The sequence below is a fragment of the Passer domesticus genome, chromosome 9, assembly GCF_036417665.1.
Source record: "Passer domesticus isolate bPasDom1 chromosome 9, bPasDom1.hap1, whole genome shotgun sequence".
In the NCBI taxonomy this organism is placed as follows: domain Eukaryota; kingdom Metazoa; phylum Chordata; class Aves; order Passeriformes; family Passeridae; genus Passer; species Passer domesticus.
The window spans coordinates 37,211,353-37,231,240 of NC_087482.1; the positions used below are offsets into that span (position 1 = coordinate 37,211,353).

General features: G+C 46.5%; 1 protein-coding gene across 1 annotated transcript in view; it reads left to right on the top strand.

The window, feature by feature from the left end:
- The first annotated feature begins 2,950 nt into the window (after nucleotides 1–2,950).
- The window catches only part of PLXNB1 (plexin B1), a 77,077-nt gene continuing 60,139 nt past the window's right edge, over nucleotides 2,951–19,888 (top strand). Inside the window, exon 1 of the mRNA XM_064432770.1 lies at nucleotides 2,951–3,035. The gene's annotated coding sequence lies outside the window, so the exon portion shown is untranslated. The remainder of the gene's footprint in view (nucleotides 3,036–19,888) is intronic.

The following is a 19,888-nucleotide window of genomic DNA, read 5'->3' on the forward strand; positions in this document are numbered from 1 at the left end:
ACTCAAAATCAGATCCTTAAACATCAACAGACTGCTGCCAGCAGATCTCTAGGTGCCCAAATGTCCATAACAAATACCTTAATGCTGTTTCTGAATATTCTGACAACTGAAAGCTTGAAAGGAATGGAGTCAGATATGAAGTAGGGCAGATGTAGTTAACCTTCAGCTGGTCCCTGAATTACTGCTCTAAATACACTTTATTCCCAGAAGCTATAGACAGTATTCACATATCCCTTGTGACTTTCTTAACTGGTCTCATCCCTGCTTGGAGGGGAGGAAGAGTAAGAAGGAAATCAAAAGGAGCATAAGCAGCTGCTTGCCTTGTGATTATCATAATAGTTACGTAAGAAACTTAGCTAACCTGCTTAGAACCAGACACTGACAAGGGTTTTTACAGAAAAGGATCCTTTAGGCATTTAAATATACTAAAAACAATACAACAAAACAAACCTTCTGAACAAATGGAAATCAAAAGTTGCTTTCATTTGTCCCTCAAAATGTTTGTTTTTTGTGTGACACCACTTTCAGTATAATGTTTGAAAATTAGCTTTTTCTCTAGGGCTTGATTGGTTTGTTTGGTTTTTTTTAAGAACTGCAAAATTGTTGTGCTGACTGATAAAAACTCTTCCCAGAAGGGGGAATGGTTAATCCCACAGTGGTTTTACAACACCCTTGTCACTGAGAAGGGCTGTAAGAGGGGTGGGAGGGGGCACTGTGACATCCCTAAAGTGCACAGAACTCTTCTTGCCCTGCTCCCAAGGCAGGCCCTACACCCAGTTCCCTGCACCAACCCTGCCATGTGCAGAAGGAAAAGCCTCTCCTTTCAAACGTGCTCTCATAGGGGTTTTTGCTGCTTTTTATGTGAATCTTGCAGATGTTTTTTACCAGACAGAAGGGGCTGCAGGTTGGGACTGGCTCTGGAGGAAAGGCACAAAGCGGATTAGTGTTTTGAGTCAGGAATGGGTTGGAGCAAAGAAAAGTGAGGGGATTTCTTTTTTTTAAATGCTCTTAGTCACCAAAACTGGATTTTGGCAGATGCAGTTTGAGTGCAGTTAAAATGTCTCTGATTAGTGAGGTGATAATTCAGTGAGCCCTAAGCTAAGGAGCGATTCAGCGAGTGGGGTGTGGTAACAGGATGGCTTTTTCTGTGTGGGGAGAAGGACAAGTAAGGGATCTTCTCCCCAGGGGAGCCCTCATGGGCTCTGCATCCAGCAGGCTCCAAGGACTCTTCAGCACAACGAAGGGCCAAGGAGCAAAGGTCCAGAGAGGCAGCCAGCAGTTGCCTCTGAAATAATCCTTCCTTTGGGAGACCATGGTCATACTGCCAGACCCTGGGGACTGTTCAGCATCTCTAAACTTCCAGACTTTTTTTTTTTTCCTTCATAAAACTTGGGGGCTGGGAATAAGAGAGACTGATGTATTGTAACGAAGACAGTAGATGTTTAATGACACTTCTGAACGTGGGATTTGTACCAACTATGTCCCTCTGAAATGCCAGAAATGAACGTGGGAGGAAAGCCCGATTCAGACTTGCAGAGCAGCATTATGCCTTCAGTGGAGATCTGTAGCTTAATCTGTAGCCAAAAAGGAGAAGTGATGGGCACCCCACTTCAGAGTAAGGCAAAATTCTGTACTTTGCATAACCCAGGCCAGTGCACTCTTCCTCAGTTTGCTTTTACCTACAGCTCCTGAATCACTTTTTTACATCCTCAGAGATGTTTTCTTTCCTCCACACAGAATTCGTGGCTGGGTGCTTAAGCCATAAGTCCATCTTTTGTCTGGGATTGCCAAACATCTGGCAGTCAGCTCAGCAGGCGAATGACCAGAACTTACAGTCAGTCACTGCATCTATAGCCAGTCAGTTGTTAGACTAACTGTATATTCACTGATCAACAACACAGCAGAGCACAGCACATCTGGGAAACACAGAAGTTACAGTGTGAGCGAGAAAAATGGCAGCATTAATCCTGCCCCTCCGTAGAACTGTCACTGACAGAACTCGCCCCTAATTCAGAGAGGATTTGATGCAGCCAGTTCTCAGTGGCAAGAAACGCCTTTGTCTCTCACAGAGAGCACCAGCCTCTGCTCTGCCCATAACTGGAGCTTCCAGCTTCACAGGAATAAAAATCACAAAACCAGGAGTTTACATTACACATATCACTCCAGGCGCTCCTGCTTTACGGTGCTTTTGTCTCCACCGACTTCCAGCTGGAATGGCACGTCCTTCCCTGTTCTGCAACCGCAGATAACCACGCTTTTGTCACATTCTCCAGTCTCGCTCGCGTGCCGGTTCCCACACAGGCTGCGCGCTGCCCTGGGCTGTGCCGGAGCCTGCCGGTGCCGCGTGTGCGGGGGGACGAAGCGGGTTTGTCTCAGCCCGGCTCTCCGGTGCCGCTCCCGGTGCGGCGGCAGCCTCCCGCCCGCGCACCGGCACCCCCGGGCTGCGAGCGCCGAGCACAAAGGCTTGCGAGCCCCGCTGCAAAGCTGCATTGCTACAGACGCAGAGCAGAGCGAAATGCCGCGATTTCTTCCAAAACACACGGCTTTATGCCCAGCTCTCATCAGCGGCGCCGCGGACCCCCCCGCGCGGCGCTGTGCACTCGGACCGGCCGGCAGCCGCCGCTGGTTTTGGCGGCAACATCCAGGAGGGTGTCGCTGGCCGGGGCTCGGCCGGTGGAGGCGGCGGCCGGCCGTGCGGAGCGGCGGAGCCGGGAGCGGCGGAGCCGGGCCCGCCAGCGCCGGCCCCGGGACGGGAGCCCCGCACGGCCCGAGGCGCGGAGGGGCCGCCGGCCACGCCCCCTCCCCGCGCCAGCCAATGGGATCTCGCCGCCGGCCGCGTGCCGGGAGGGGGCAGCCGGATCCTGTGGGGCGGGGCCGACTCGGGGGCGGGGCCTCGTGGGGAGCGGACGGCTGCTATTGGAGGAGCGCGGCCGGGGGGCGGGGCGGCCGGCGGGCAGCGGGGCGGGGCGGGCGCTCCGCGGCTCGGTGCGGGCAGCGCTCGGCGGCGGCGGCGGGAGCGGAGCGGCCCGAGGCAGGTGAGGGGCGGCGGGCACCGGGGCCGCGGGGAGCGGAGCGCGGGCTGCCGCCGCCGCCGCGCCCGGCCCGGGGCGGGGAGGCGCGGCCGGGGGTCAGCGGCCGGCGGCAGGTGCCGCCCGGGGGCCGCGCTTTGTCTCCGCGTGGGGGGATGGGCGCGGCCCCTCCGCAGCGGCGGCGCCTCCCGGGCGGGGCGAGGGGGCTCCGGTGGGCCGGGAGGGCCCCGCTCCGAGCTGCCCCCGCGGCTGGCTGTGCGGGAGGAGGGCGGGGGTCCCGCGGCTCCGCGCCCCGGAGGGGCGGCAGGAGCGGCGGCGGGGCTGGCGAGCCCCTCCGGCGGCGGGAGCGGCGGGACCGGGCGATTCCCCGCCGCCCGGGCACGGCTCGGGGGCGGTGGCACCCCGCCGGGGTCGGGAGGAGCTGCCCGGCCCCGGCCGCGCTGCTCGGGTGGTTCTGCCGGTCTGGGGTCTCGTTTCCCACCTTGAGCGCGCTCCTTTTGAAGGAGTTTGCGGCAAGTGTCCGGGCCCCCCCGAGCAGGTGTGTTTTGTGTTCCAGGAGCTGCAATTTGAGATCTTGATTTTCTTAAATCTAAACTTTCTGTGAGTGCTGCTTTATCTCAGGGCAGCAGTCTGGAGCAGGAGTACTCCTGGGAGAGTATCTGGAGTGCTGCTCTGGTTACAAAGAGGAAGGGGCTTACAGCCCTGAGTGTTGTAAAACAGCGGGGTCAGTATTTTACTTAAACAAGCGCTCTATTCTGTGTGAGGCTGAATGTGATCTGCTCATTGGTGAGCTCACTTTTTGAACGGGGATCACAGAAATGTTCTACCTTGTGTACGGATGCAGAAATCAATGACTTTATTAACGATGTGTCTGCGTGACGTCGGGGGCTGAGCCAGTGATGGAAGCGTTCACCCTGATTCAGGGGGAAGCTGATGCACTGAGCTGTTTTTCTACGTGGTTTTGCATTGTAATGGGGAAATTGGTGTTTCCCCTTGCTACAAATACGGCATGGAATTTCACAGGTTTTAACAGGGTCACTTTGAGAGGCCAGCAAAGCCCAGCAGAATCACAGGAGAAGGGAGCAAACAAGTTATGGATTGAGAAGAATTTGGCAGGGAAGGTTACTTGTAGGTAGTTTGGTGCTGAGCAGATTATTTCTATGCACATCCACACCTGTGTGCAGCTGAACCAGAATCTGCAAGCCAGGGACTTGCCCTGAACTGAGATTTGGCCAGAAAGCATTTACTATAGCGTGGTCACATATGGAATTTTCTCTTTAAATTTCTTCCTAACATGTGAAAAGAGTTAGGTTAGTAATACGATTAACAATATCTAATAAGATTAAAATCACCAGCATAACTCTTGAGAAAGGTGGGTGCAGACTGTCAGCAGCTGACACTTTTAATCTCTACTTTCTCCCATGTGAGTGCAGTAAAGAGTTCAGGCTCCGAGACTCTGCTTGCTTCTCAGAACAGAAAAATTCTGCCCTCGCCTGCTGACAGCTCAGGTATTGCCTTACCTTTCATGTCCACCAACAGCATCGTATTCCCAGCGGGGCCACGGGATGTTCCCATATAAGGGCAGAGGGAATAGCAGCCAGGGCTGCAGTGAGTGTGCAGAGCTGTTCCCTTCAGTGCCACTCTTTGTGTGGAGTGTTGCTGCTGCTGCTGGCACGCTTGGGCTTTCCTGGCACTGCCAGCACAGCCTGCAAGGACTGAACCAGTCTGAAAAGTATCTGCTGCTGCCCAAGGTGGCCCCGTGAGCCTGGAGGGAGGCTGCCTGCCAGATGAAGCAGTGCCAGTTGTGTGTTGGGTGTGCTCTGAAGGAAAAAGCACCCACCCAGGTTGCCTGTGTGGGGTGTGTGCTATCCAGCACTGTCCAACAGAAGACAAAAGTAATGGCATTTTCTGTCTGCCACTGTTGCTGTTTGCTTTATGGAGTGTTCCTTTAGGGAAGCATGATACCTTTTTCAGTGTAAATTTCAGTGTCAGCTGGAGAGGGAAGGCAACAGACGAGGACAACTTCAGAAGAAGATGAAGCAGCCACTCCCCGGAATGCTTGAGATTTTTTTTTCTGGTAAAAGCTTTACTGCTGAATTGGGTAGTTTGACGTTATTTCTCTTCTGTCATCTTCTTCTCTGTCTCAGTCTTTCCTGCTGCCTGTCAAAGCAAACTCACAAGGACATCAGTTTCTTCTCCTCACTGACAGCTTCTCCATCTGCTCTGGTTTTGTTTGTAACTGTTGTTTTTTTTTCTCCTGAAACTTCAAATTGTTTGTTGTAGCCAAGTTCTGAGCTGAGCCCTCCCAGTCTTGCATAAGGGCATCTTGGAGGAAGATGATAGGACTTTGATTCATCCCAGCTTGGAGGCTGTGCAGGGTGGTAGCAGTCAGAGGAGGCATGAGCCTGCCTGCTTCCTTGTAAGAATTAGCCCTCTAGATACAAGCTAGTTTCAGGAAGCAGGGCTTGGACTGGTGCCTTTTTTGCTCACCTGGATCTTCAGTGAAATGTCTTTGTGTTCTGCGTGCTGGGATCTGGTGCGTTCTACTGACTCTCCTTTGCATTCCCTATAATCTGTTAAAGCCCTGGATTTGATTTGCATTTATTTGTGGTTCTTGTGAGTATCTGATTGCAGGATTACTGTATCTGAAAGGATTCATCTTCTGCTGTTCATGGAAACCACAGGAGGGCTGCTTTTGCCTTTATGGGAATGTGCCAGCTGCTCTTTCATTGTGCTGGTATCATTTTTCCTGTCCTGTTACTGGAGGCGTCTTTGATGACCTGATGGTTGTGATGATGTCTTTGGAGAAGATTTATATTGATCATTATTTGAGCTTTGTCTGGTTTCGTCTCAGTGCTGGAAGACAGTTCCTATAAATTCTTGCATGTGTTTTTCAGAAACAAGTGACTGAGGCAGTGGGAGCACGTGCACAGTCTCGTGACACGATACTGCTGTTCTGGAAGGCAGAGTAGATGCTTAATTTGATTGGGAAACAGTAAACTCATGTGTTGCACTGTCTTTACTCCAGCACAGTGGTGAAAGCCAAAGGAACTTTCCTGGTGGCACACTGAATCTGGGAGACTCTCTGAACCAGCATGGAGGGGGTTTTGCTACCTGCATTTTTCTCTGGAGCCGTGAGGAATCAGCGTGCGTGCTGTGGTGTGCCGCAGTGATAACTGAGATGCTCCCCTGCTCAATAAACTGGCCGGGGCTGTAGCTGCTGGAGTTCAGACTTGCCAAAGGTGCAAAAACACGAAGGAGGATGTTCCAACCTGTACCAACACGCAGCCCTGACTAATGGGAGAACCACAGTGCTTTGGAATGAGCTCTCTAAGGCTCTGCCTCTTCTCCCCAACTGCTTAAGTAACAAATGCGGAGGACTTGTTTTCACTGCTAATAATTATTTTTCAGCCAAGTAGTAACTAAGACATCTGAGCTATTCTGAGGTTCCAGGAAACAATTTAGGTATTCTTTTTGTTAACTAGAAGTAAGTGCTGCCTCCCAATGCTTGTGAGGGAAAGAAAAAAGAAGAAACAAATGGTTTCAGTTTAGCTCAATTTTTTTGTTGTTAGTTTGTTTTGTTTTGGATTTTTTGCCCTCTTTTTTGTTTTTTAATTTTGTTTTGTTATGAATCAATTTTAAAATAGTTTCTAATATCTTGAATTTCATTTTAGACCTTCACTTTCAAGTCCTGCCTGCCAATCTCAAGAAAGAAAAAGAGGGGGAAAGGAAGTAGAAAAGAAATTTGTGGTAGCATGATCTGATTTTAGATGCTGATCAAAATGTGAAATGACTCTTCAAATTAAACAGATCCTAAGGAAATTTCCAGATGCCAGGCTTTAATTGAATGGGCACTTTAGTGATGTACTTGCAGTGTAAAAACTGCAAGTACTGTTAGAATCACTTCTGTGCCTGGTAAACGTGTGAGATTTTTGCTTTTGGCTCTGAAGTTTAACTGTGGAACAGCCTGGAACTGTTGAGTTTCCCCAGCCTCTGCTCTGCACCAGCACTGCTGCTCTCAAAATTCTTGCAACTTCATAGCTACTCCCTTTTAGAAAATGATAATTCATTTCCCTTCCTGAAGTATCTGAACGCTGTAATTTTATCTTGCTACTTGTATCTATTCCTGGTCTATCTCATGTGGGAAGTCTCTGGTCCCTGTGTCTCAGGCTGTAAGGAGATTGATCTTTGCTTCTGCTGGTGGCTTAGCTAGGCTGGCTCTGTACTGGGGACTGGAGTTTAGGAATTGTGTCACCACTTGCTCCAAATACCCACACAGAATCTGTGGTGAGCCATTGGGATGCACAGCTGTAAGGTATTGACTAAATGGTTTGCTGCTGCTTTGTATCTGCAGGTGCAGACAATTTCAAGTCATCACCATTCTCCCTCTCTTTGCACTTTTCCTTAATTCTGAAATTAAAGGCAGTGCTTCTGGGTTTCAGTGAAAAAAAACATGCGTGTCAGCTTATCTCAGCATAATGTGGTATTGAGTCTCAATGATGGGGTTCATCCTGCTGCTGAAGTTATTCCAAGGAGAATGCAGTGCTTGTGTCCTGCCCTTCCCTGCAGCTCTGCTGTGGCAGGAGGGTAGCTGTGCCTGGAACCGTGCAGGTGGAGGAAGCTGATTGTGTTCAGGCAGTTATGTTGATGGAACTTGTTTTCTGACTAAATTGCATGTCATTCTATAAATAGAATGGTTATGTTTGACATCTTACCCTGTTATAATAATTCTCAAAATTACTACATAGAAGTAGTGTTTTCAGCTGAGGGTTTCTGCCCATGTATGTAATTTCAAAATAATTTTTGTTTCAATCTCTGCTCTTTTAGATTTCCTGTACTGCACCATTTCACAATTTTGTTAAGTGGCTTCCCTGCTCTTTGTGTGGAGTTACATTAAGAATTGGATGCCACCTGTCTCCCCCACTCTGATCCTGAGTCCTGGAGGTTGTGTGCTCTTGAAATCTCTCTGTGCTTACCAGTGCCCATGCCCTCGTCCTCCTGTGTGAGACACTGCAGAATTTTTGGGTTCTCTAGTTTCCATAAAGAAATGCCAACCTCTGTGGACAGCTGGCCAAGCAAATGCTTGAGAAAATGCTCCTGGCATTGCCTGCTGAGTGTTCTGCTCAGCTGGAAGTCCTTCAGACAAAAAATATTTGAAGCAGAGGAGCCATGGCTTCAGAGATGGTCCTGCCAGACCAGGCTTTGTCAGAAATCATGTCCTCACTGAAGCTGTTGTAGGGTTTTGGACAGCTTGGAGTTAGTTAATGGTCCTGAAGCAACTCTCTCTTTAGTATTTTCAGCTTTGATCCCAGGATTTTTTTGCATTGAACCTTCTTAAAGTGCTGGAGAGAGCGATTGTGTTAGTGAATTACAAAATTATCATATGTGAGAGCATTAGTAACATGTGATGAGAATTTTGATCATCTGTTTGGTGTCTTCCACACACCAGAGTCATAAGCTCTTCTTACCTGTCTTCTACTGTCTCCTACTTCTAGTGTAGCCAGAAGTTGTGTGTGCTAGAGCTCTCAAGTGAAGAAGGAGTTCCTGGACTTCTGAATTACACTGACATCAATATTTTGATCTTTATTTGCTTTCTGCTTGACTTTTTGCATACAGATTGCAGTCTACTACTGAATGATTCTACCCCAGAGAATGGTAAAGCTGATCTGCAGCTGAATTAATTGCATGAGATCTGTGTGTGCCACTGTGGGAAATGGAGAAGTACTAACCAGGGGCTTGGTTTATTTGCCAGCTCTTTTCAGCATTTTGATAGAAATTGATGAAATGAGGCTGCAGAAAGGTTGAAATACCTGGGGAGACTACAGCATTTGTGAATTTATATTCTGATCCTTAGCTGAAACGTATTTTGAATTGCATTTCATGTCAACCTGAAACTTGAGAGAGATTTAAGACAAAGATTGCAAGGGCTTTTTGCTGTTGGTCCTGCGTGGCAGTGCAGTTTTCTCATGGCTGTGATGGAGAGGTGTGGTTCCCTTGTCTGACTGTGCCTTTTGAGGCACTGCTGTGGCTGTAACGGGTAACACTGACTCGTACTGTTTATTTCCTCCTTTGATCTAATTTTTTTCCTCCCTTTTGTGGATTTGTAACCAGAAACTGTTCTCCAGATGTGTGACAGCCAACAGAGGTGCATGTGCAATTTCAGAATGGCCCTGGGTGATTGCTACCAGCTTGTCCTCTTGGCAGCCCAGGCAGAGTTGGGGTTGGCAGGAAGGCAGAGCAGCCCCTGTGGCACTGCCATCCCCGAGTGACTCGATGTGCTGAGCTCCCTGGCCTCAGGAACAGGCAGCTGCAGCCCCAGAGCTGGAGTGTCTGCTTGTGCTTTGTGCCCAGCACGGCTGACATGATGCAGAGCTAAAGAAAAAGGAGTGGTGGGGTAGAGCAGCTGCCGTACAAATGCTGCTCTTGCTCTCTGTGCTGCCCAGAGGGCAGGTACCTGCAGGATGACCTCCCACAGCAGCACAGATGGGCAGTAGGGACTGTGCTGCTGGCAGCGTGGCCGTACAAGCAGCTGCACAGGACCAGATGAAAGAGCCATTTAGCCTGTTTTGCTTTCTCTGGGCTTGGGACAGTCAAGTCTCTGTCCTCACAGTGCCCAAGTCACCATGGCCCCTTCCTGCTGCACACTGAACTGGTCTGCAGGGGAGGTGAAAGCCTGTGTCAGTAGCCTCAGTAACAAGCTCAGCAGAGTGCCACAAATGTAAAGGCTTCTGACAATCACGCTTTCTTGCTAATTATATTTTTTAGTTATTCCTGTATGTTGTAGTGGCAGTACTGGTGTGGATACTTGAGCCTCTTAAATGCATTTTTAATTTTAAAATGCATTTTTAAATTTTAATTTTCTGGGCATAGAACACAGGCAGCCCCCAGCCATCGATGGTCTTGCAAGTAATTGTTCTGTTTCATTGTGGGTCTGATGCCTGTCTGTACAGGGTGGTGGCATCATGAAGCTTTCCTTGATGAACTATACTGATAATGGCCACTGTTCACAATGCTTAACTAGGCTTCACCACTGTGGAGAGCTGTCTCTGTTGAACTCTGTGAACAAGGATTGTGAAGAGTGGAAAGAGTAGGCAAGCTGATGGACACATCACATAACAGTGTTATTTGGGATCTGGCCATCCAAATGCATCTACAGCATCCCACCATCACAGGCCTGCTGTAGCAGAGCTCTTGCCATGGACCTGTGAATGCCAAACTCATTAGCTGCAGACAAATAACATCAGAATAGTGTTTACCCTCCAGTGGATGACAGGGATGGGTGTCCTGCTGGGAGGAACTTGTGTGCTGGTGCTGCTCACACAGTCCCAAGAACATTTCTGTTTAAGTACTTCTGCATTTCGGGTTTTCTTGCTGATCAAAGGTTTGTGTCTGTGCCTGGTGCAGTGTTTAGCATCCACATGCAAGTCCCAGGATGCTGCTGGGATGCTGCTGCACTGAGCAAAGCTGCTACAGGAGAATGACCTGCCCTCCCAGTTCTGTGGTTTCATCCTTTTCCTGACTGTTTGAAAGCCATTGGGCTGTGCATCTGTTTCCCTTCCTCCCAGTGCTGCCAGCACAGTGTGATCCTAACGGGTGCTGCAGTGACAATTACAGACACTGTGTGTTCTGCAGGCTGCCAGAGCCTGTTTGATCATCAGAACACAAATGACACCTGGCTGTTCAGCTCTAGGATTGTCATCCGCATCCCCAAGTGCACCATGTAGAAAGTACCAGAAGGCAGAGGGAACTTTGCCCAAAACACAATGTGTTTATTTTAAGCAGGTAGAAATTTTATGTATGCAGTGATTAACAAGGGAAATGGTCTCAACCAGTATAAACACATGGACCATCCTTGTTATTCCACTCAGTAATGAAAAATACATCTCAAAACCCTCTTTTCTGTATAGAGAAAAAATAAAACTTTTTGTGCTTGTAAAACTCTTATCTCTACTGGGAACTGTCCTCTGTGTTGCTGCTTCACAGACTGAAATAGAACTGTTAGCTGACAAAATAGTCCTGATGTCTTCACCACTTAGTGACCTATAGGAAGATTTGTGTTTGTCTTCAGGCTGCTTTTCTGTGTATGCTCTGAGAAGTCTTGTGCCTTTGGCCTGTTTTGGATAGAAAGGCGAAAAGCTCAAGTGGAGGAAGGAGAATTGATCTTTTGAGAGCTGCAAGAAAAAATAAAGTATTGCAGGACTTTCCCTCTCAGGGAGCAAAACACTCCCTTTTAAATGAAGACTGTTTACATCTGTTAATTCCCTTTGGTTTTTTGTGGGATGGAAAGGTCACTTTGTATCTATCTAAGCTATGAAAAAAATCAATTGTTTAATCAATTTCAAAGTAGATTTAGTGAAAATGACTACTGTGGTGTGGCTTGGGCTTTGATGTGTGGAGGTGTCCCAAAAAGCTGCTACAAAAGTCAATGCAGGGCATTGCTGGACATGAACTTAGAGAAATTGTAGGGGAATTTTCTGTCCCATTCAGTATGTCCACGGGGTGGTTTTTTTTCCTTGCCCAGTCCCAGCGTGGCTTCCTCCTGGTGTTCCTACTGAAAGAATGGATCTCTGCAAGCAGATCAACAGAAGCAGTCATGCAGTTCACTTGAGCGGTCATGCATAAATATGAGCAGATTTCTGCTGTTCAAACTGATGGGTAGCCTTCCCTGAAATCAGTTTTCCATAGGCTGCTTGTTCCTGCTGCTTGGAGCTGTCTTGGTGATCTTGTCCCTGACAGACAGCCAGGTATTGGTGTTCCCAGGTAGCTGGGCTGGGGGGGTTCACAATGGGAAATAAATTTCCTGCCTTGAAAATGCCAAGGTAAGGACTGGTAAAAGCCATATATTTCATTCTGCTATTGCCTTGGAATTATTTTCTTCCAAGTGGTGTAACAGGCAGAGCCCTTCCAGCCGTCACACTGACCCACAGCCAAAGCTGGCCCGTGCTCCTGCCTCTACACAGAGCATAAGCTCTCTGCCTTGTGCTCTTTGCAAACTTAGATGTGGGTTTATTGTATAACACCAAATGAGAAGTAACACAAAATGAGAAGTGCCACACTATGTGTTAGAAATGTGGTTAGAGGTGGAAGTTCAATGGGCCTGCTGCTAGAACAGAAGTAGAAGGCACCAGTCTTTGTGATATGGAGTGCCTGGTTAACATTTACAAGGGATTCATGCTTTTCATGCAGTCATCTTGAATAAGTCAGGTCTTTGGGGAGGTTTGAGTTATAATGTTGGTGTATACTTCAGAGGATATACACCTCTGAAGGGATGGATTGTGTTAATAGTGAGAAAGTGCTGCTGGAGAGAAACAGGGCAGCAGGTGACTGTTCATGTAATTGTTTCTTGGATGTTTGACTTGGAGTCATAGAATGGTATGAATAATTGATCTGTGCCAACACCAACAGCATACCTCATAATTATTTAATTAAAATAAAAGGCTGGTGCTTCTGAAATCATGGGTTACTGGGTACATTTCAGAAAGTGGTGTTCCTAGCAGGTGACTTCAGCAAGTGTCAGTAGTGTACTCTGCTGTTGAGTAGTTCATCAGTGTTCTGAAAATAAGTCTAAACCACTGCTAATGTTGATTCAGCAGAGAAGCAGGCCATGCTGAGGACAAATTCAAAACCATGGCTAGAAATGACAGGAATGTTGGGATTTTCTTGCTTGAATATTCTGAATAGTATGTAAGTCTTTGGCAGAATGGGGGAGGTGGTGAAGTTTACCTTAGAGGTTTTGGAGAAATGATTAAATGGTGATTAAGAAAGATACGAGCTCCTTACACTCAGTACAGTCAGATAATTGACTGTTAGTGAATTGATACAATCTTTGCAGCCTGATTTCTGTAGCTCCTCCCTTATGTAAAATGAGTCCAGTGAAGTTGCATCCATCTAATAAAGGCAGGTTTGGACTTCTGTGTGCCAGAGATGCTGATTTTTCACTGATTGTGCCTCACCAAAGCTGTGACCCTTTGTGAAGGGGGAAGAGCTTGGGGGAGGACAATCAAACTGATATTTAAAAACAAACAAACAACAAACAAAAAGTAAAAAGCTGTTCAAGGACTCAAGAAAAGATGTCTTGTACTGAGACACTGACAGGACCAATCTGTTGATTGCCAAAAAAGCTATTGAGAGGTGAGTTGGTTAAAACATGTGCATAATTGACTCTGAGGAGCTCCTCTTTAATCCAGCAGAGAAGGAATTAATGGCTCAAGGCAGAAGGCAAAGAAATAAGAAATTAGTCTGGCCTCACTGCCAGAAAGAATGATGGAGCCATTGTAGCAAACTACTAGCAGAGTAGTGAACTTAGGTTTTGACCTCCAAAGGCCTTTAGTCTGGATGCCATAAACCACTGCATTTCACAGAACCACTTAATGGGCTTTATGGAGGTGTGAGTGGATAAAATGGAACAGTGCCTGTGTGTTAGGCAGGAAATCAGAGCGGCTGTACCTTAAATTATGTGACTCTGACTAGTCCTGGTGTAATTGATTTCTGTTTTTCTGTGCTTTAGAAATAACCCCAAGACCAATTCAGTCATGTTCTTCATCTCTGTTTGTTCTTTTCCTTCCAAACTTTGTTTATGTCTAGATGTTTTATGCACCAGAAGTGGTACATCCTGGATGCAAAGAATATTGTTCATGACAGGAGTGTCAGCTTGAGGTTTGTACTTCAAATATCTCATGAAAATGAAATCTTCTTTATATTTTTTAGAAATATCAGTGTAATGGTGAAATAGTGTATCTCACCTGTCTTGCAGTATTTATTTTATTGATTAAACTTTCTAGGAGAGTAGAGTTTTATTAAGCAGTTAGTGTGTAAACCCATGTACTCTAAGGAATTATGTTAAATTCCAGTGGCATTTAAGTAAGTCAGTTTCATAATCTTCTCCTGCATTCAATGTGAAAATCCTATACAAGAAGTAAATCTGATGAAATTTAGCCTCTGATTGTTTTAGAATAACTTGTGATTGTTTACAGGCTGAAAATGAAAGAACTTTACAAGGCTGGGAAATCATTGAGCTCATTTAATTTGATGCTGTCTAAAGCAAGGCAGTGGCCTTTCTTGAATTTAAGCTAAACATTCAAGCTGAGACTGAATGTTAACAAAGAGAAGAGTTGCAAGTGATGGAGAGCTTGCCCTACTAAATACATTTCAAAATACCTTTGAGAAAAGAAGCTTGAAAAACAGACCTTGGTCTGCTCAGGCCAGAAATATGCAATTAGCAAATTATTAACCTTGTTGTGAATGGTTTAAGTAACGTGGTTCTTGTTCTGTTTCACTTCTGATTGACTATATAATAGCCACCATCAGCAGTCTCTGCTGTGTGCTGGATTGCAAAATCTGCTAATTAACACATTCGTTTCATATTGCTGCTGCCAATGTTTGCATTGAAGAACGTGGCTTTTTTTGGCCATATGGATGGGTGGGAATATCAAGATCGTGTTATGGCTCTGTGCTCATTCATGTGTGATGCTTTGTGCTCTGTTTTTCCCAAGACATCTAATCAGGCTTGGGGCTGAGCAGTGCCTTTTTGGAGAATCTTTAACTGAAAGGTCAAAATAAGCACAAGGCCCAGAGACAAGTCTTGCTGTCACTCTTCCCAGCTGCCCCCCCGCCCTCCTTTGTGTGTGTCTCTCCTCGTATACATATGTAGGAGTCCTTCACCCAGCACATTCAGCTGTTTTTTCTTTCCTGAGGCTCGGGGCTTTTGAGTGCCACTCTTCCCAAGCAGAGCACAGCTCTGGATCTCCCTCAGGCTGGGGGTGCACGATTCGTGGTGTGGGAGCTCCTGGCACTCACCTGCTGATGGGGCTGCTGGCTTTGCACCATTGCTGTGCCCTGTCAGCTGCCTGGCATCTCTGTGTCTCAATTAACCTCGTGTAGGTAGACCAGGGTTTACCCTAAAGGCAGTATTTGCCCATGGGCTGGTATCTGGTGCTTCTTCCAGGGAGTGGGAAGGAAAGTGTGCCTGCAGTGGTCTCAAAGTGGGGGCTCCAAATGATGCCGTGGAAGCTGAAGACTTGGATTTGCAGTCCAGATCAGGTCTGACATAAGTAAATTTGTTCACACTTACCCTCTGCTATCTCCCATCCGTGCACTGAAAGCGTTACCAGGAAACTCCCTGTGGGAGAGCATAACCATCAGGAGGGGGAGATGGTAAAATCTGGGTATTTATTCCAGCTCTCAGAGTGCATCTGAGGAAGATGTCTTTGTTTTATTGAATGAGAGATGTTTTATGGTATTGATGGGCTTGTGCCTGTTGTAAGAGCATTTGAGGCAGGCAGCTCTTTTGCTTTTGCAGTCACTATTTCAGCCCTGCTTGGTTTCTCCTTTCCCTTACTCGCCAAGTGCAACTGAAAATGAGGTACTGAGGCAGCCCATCTAGGTTTTTGTATACAATCTAGCAAATATTAGTGCTGGAAACTGGGCTCTTGCTGCTGTTTGTCTGGTAACATTACCCTCTGTTGTTTCCTTGTGCTGCTTTTGAAAAATGCTGGTTTGGTTTCTGTTTGAGAGGTGGTTGGCCCATAAATGTATTCCAACCCACCTAATAATTCTTCTCTCAAATCTTTCATCAGGTTTTTTCTGTTATGTAGTTTAAAAAGAAAAAAAGACCCAAATGCCTTTCCTTTACCCCTGGAAACAGGAGTAGTCTTGTTCTGCTGAGCTGAGTGCTGCTCATACTGATCACTGCTGTTCCCTTTGTCTTCGTTTATTTTAGAGTTAAGTTATAAGCTGTTTAAGACTGGGCTATTTTTGTTCCGTATTTTTGCAGGATCTTTTACATGGGTCTTCTAAACACTAAAATAAATGTTCTTAAAGGCAAAAGTACCATCTGTATCAGGGCAATATGGTCATTGCTCTAAAAAATGAAGTTTTGTGGGTTTATTCTGATAAACCATTTTGGCAAGCACATGCCTGCACAGAGAAATGCCTGTGTCAGGGCTGGGCTTGTGACCATCTTCTGTCTTTATGTTAGATTGCCCTTTGTCAGCCACATGCCTTATGATCCCACCTTCTGCCTGTCCCTCTTTTGACAGTAGCTGTGGTGCTCAGCAGGGGCTCCCAGGCTGTGTTTGCTTTAGCTGGAGAGGTGTTTGCCTTCACTGCAGAATTCCAGTTTCCAGCTGCCAGGAAACCTGGAGTGCTTTTGTTGATTTGTTAGGGCACAGTGCACCTCAGGAATGCCTTTGCTAAGGAGCTGGGAGTGATGGAGGGGATCCTGCCTGTTGCAGTGTGAAGCCTTGTTCCTCTCTACAGAAGCACCACGCAGGAATCCCCTAAAGCAAGGCTGGGAAGTGGCTCACTCAGCTGACTCCTTTGGAGGGTGTCAAAGTGAGACTCACTCAGGCTTCCCTGGCACAGAAGTAAGGCAGTGGATGATAGCTGCAATATTAAATGAGGTTTTGTCGGAGATGATACTGTGAATTGCCCTACCAGAGGGTTTGTATGCATTTGGTTGGTGTTAAGAGCTGGCATTCCTGAGTCACTGACTAGGGCTTTTTTCTGGAACTTGGCTTTGGGCCATCTAAATCTTTTGCACTTGGAAGAAGCAAGTTTCAACCACTTTGGATTTGCAAACTTCTAAACATTTTACAATACGGATGCAACAATGGATTTGGCTTTTAGGTTATCTTTGGAGACAGCAAAAGTCTTATGGACTACAAGTTTAAAAACCACTGATGTGAGCGTGTCTTCCTGTAGTGAGTTGAGCAGAAAACCTTCACCTCTCTCATGTGTGGCAGCCATCTGATGTGCACCCCCTTTCTTTGCTTGTATTGCATGCACACACAAATGCACATTTCTGGATTCTCATTTGAGATTTTGAAGGCTGTTGCCCCAGGTGATCTGAAAATGTTTGGTGTTTGTACAAGGTAGGGTGGTTGGTCAGCTGGTCACTTTGTTTTGATCAAGTATTTGGTAGCTGCAGAGTAGGTTGTGTTTATGGGGCATTGGTGCTGAGAAGGAATTTCCTTTCCTGGCTGAGGTAGAAAGGCTGTCCACGTACAGCTTTATTCCTTTGCTTTAGCATTCCTTGAGGTTGTTTCCCTATTTTACAAATGCATCTTTTGAGAACTGCCAGGAAAATGTCTCTCTCAAATGGAAATGGAAATTTCTGAGCTCACAGGAATGAAAACCTTTGGGTCTGTGCTCACTGAGTGAAAAGAGGATTACCAACCAGCCATTCTCCAGTGTGCAAAGCAGTGGAGCAAAGTCTGCAGAGACCTTCTGAAAGTTATTGGCTTTCCCAAGGAAGGGTGCTTGTGAATAGAATTGAATAGGGTTGCTTGCGTCCCTCTTGGCTTCCCTGCTGCAAGTACAGAAAGCAGTGAAACTTGGAACTCAGTATATGCCTGAATAAAATGGGAAATGGGTTTTTTTTTAAATAGATTCCTTGTGAACAGGTCTAGAGCCAGTGTTCCTGCATTACTGTAAGAGAATTAATGGCTTTGTGGCTGCATTTTGGCCTGAAAAAAAGCAGGGAGGCAATGCTGATTTTTCCAGAACTGCTTGAAGGGTTCAGAAATTAGAATGGTGTGCTGGAGCAGATGCAGATGGCTTATTTTCACTGGGGACTGTTAAACCTGCCAAAGTGTAAACTGCATCTTAACAGGAGAGATGTGAGACAAGGTCTGCACATCTCTCCCTCCTAATTACTACAGCTCAGCTGCTGCTGTCTCTTATGCTTACACATCTGAAAGGTGACAATGACAATGTCTTGAATGGCAAAGCAATAGCAAGAAGGGTATTTTTTTTCCTGTAGTCTGCAACAAAGAAGTTATTCAACCAATAGTCAAAAATATCCCTATGAAAAATCCTTCTCCCAGAAACTGCATTTATTATTTCAGAAGATATTCATGATTTCTGTAGATCTTGATGGCTTGTCTCCTGAGTGACTACAGGTAAAGCAGCAACCAACTTTCTCCTCTTTCCCACACTGACAGCTTCAGCAATGTTCATCACAGCAGTGGGACTTCCATTTTTGCTGTCCCTGCAGTTCTGCACTGGGTTGCCTCTGTACACATTATCTTTTCCAAGAAGTTGAAAAGCTCTTCTCACCTGTTCTGGCAAAAATCTCCTGACCTCCTCTTAGAGGAACAGGTCCTTCAGTGGGAAGGAGGGTACTGTGGTTGTGATGGCATTGCAGGGGTACAGCCAGAGTGGAGGCAGTGGCAGCTCCCAGCTGGGCTGCAAGTGATTGTTGGATTTGGTGTTTCTCCCTCAAAATCTGTTTTAGGTCAGGGTCTCTCCTGGCAGTCTTGCTGGTTAGCTACAAATGTGTTCAATCTTCCTCTGTTTCACTGTATCCCTGTAAATCTGGTTTAAGAAACAGCTTTGTGGAAGTTTGTCTTCCTGCCTCCCCAGCTGTTCTGTTTAGCTCAGGAGAACATGCTGCCAGGGCAGGATGGACTCTGGTCAGACACTGCATGGGCTGATGGGGATCCTCTTCACACAGCAGAAAAAAAGGCAAAGCAGTGCTAAAACCACAGATTTTTTTAGGGGAGAGGAGAACGTCCTTCTTCATAGCCAGTTCACAAATAGGGAATAAAAGTTGAAGCAAGGGGATGCCTGTCCATTTGTATTAGCCTGGGAAAAGCTGGATTTCTCTCTTGAGGCCTTTGCTTCAGGCATCTTGCCAAAAGGCATCTAGTCTATTCACTTCAAACACATACAGCTCCTAAGCCAAAAATGTGCAGAAAGCTCATGAACTGTGATCAGCTGAAGGCCAGAAAGCATGACCTGGTGCTTCATAAAAATCAATGAATTGAAGAGCTGTGACTTCTGGATGCTTTGGAAGTATGAGCAGCACCTGCTGTGCAATGTGAACCTAAAGAGCATCAAAGGGTAATCAGCTCAAACATGGATCTAACCCGTATTTATGGTAGGAAAGTATCCTGGAATCTGTGCTGAAAATTAGAATTTTCCTAAGTGAAGTGTTTTGGCAAACACATGCAATTACTTTCTTCGTGGATCCTGTGTATGGGATTTCTTTCTTCAGAGCACAAAGAATTCAAGACAAATTTTACTTTGGAGCTAAAAGGCATGTTTTTAGCAAAGGCAGTGCAAGCAGTGTTGGGACAGACTCCAGGTCTTTGGTGTTCCTGAAGAAACACAAACAACTGCAGAGGAGGGTATAGCTCAGATCCTTTTGCCAGCATGCTTAGCAGGCAGCCCTGTACCAGATCTGGTTCAGGCTTCGACAAGTGACCTCTGTCACTGAACAGGAACATAAAGAGCCTCAGTGAGCTTTGGCTGAACTAGGCTTTTGCCTGTCTGCTCTGGAGAGAGAGTAACCTCAGTGTTCCCTTCCCTCCCTCCCTCCGTGTGTCTGTGAAAATACTAACTTGATTTAGCTGCCAAAAAAAGACATTTGAAAAGTGTACATTGCTCTCCTGTGTCCCAACTTCTGTAAAATATGGGTTATGGTTGGTTCCTGTATATGGCACTCAGTAATTTTACAGAAGAGAAAACTGCACCACTGCAACTATCCACACAACACTTAATACAGTGAGGTCTTAGTCTGTGCTAGGACTCCAGAGTGCTATTCTGGGCATTATGAACCTGATTATATTACACAGAGAGCTCAGATGGCTCAGAGCCACACTCAGGATATTAACTGTTTCTATTAAGCTTTGCATTTAGAGATCCTTCTGTCAGAGGAGGGGGGCAATGCTGGACAAGTGGCGTTCCCACAGCAGAGCAGTGTGTGTGAGCATGGTTAGGGAGTATTTTGTGTTTCATTTGCACAGGGGGTAACCCAAGTTCCATAGCTTGCTAATTTATGGGTGCTCAGTGTAATAACCTTTTCAATGTACTCATTTTGTAGCTGCAGGTGTTGAGAAGGAGACACTTACTGCTGT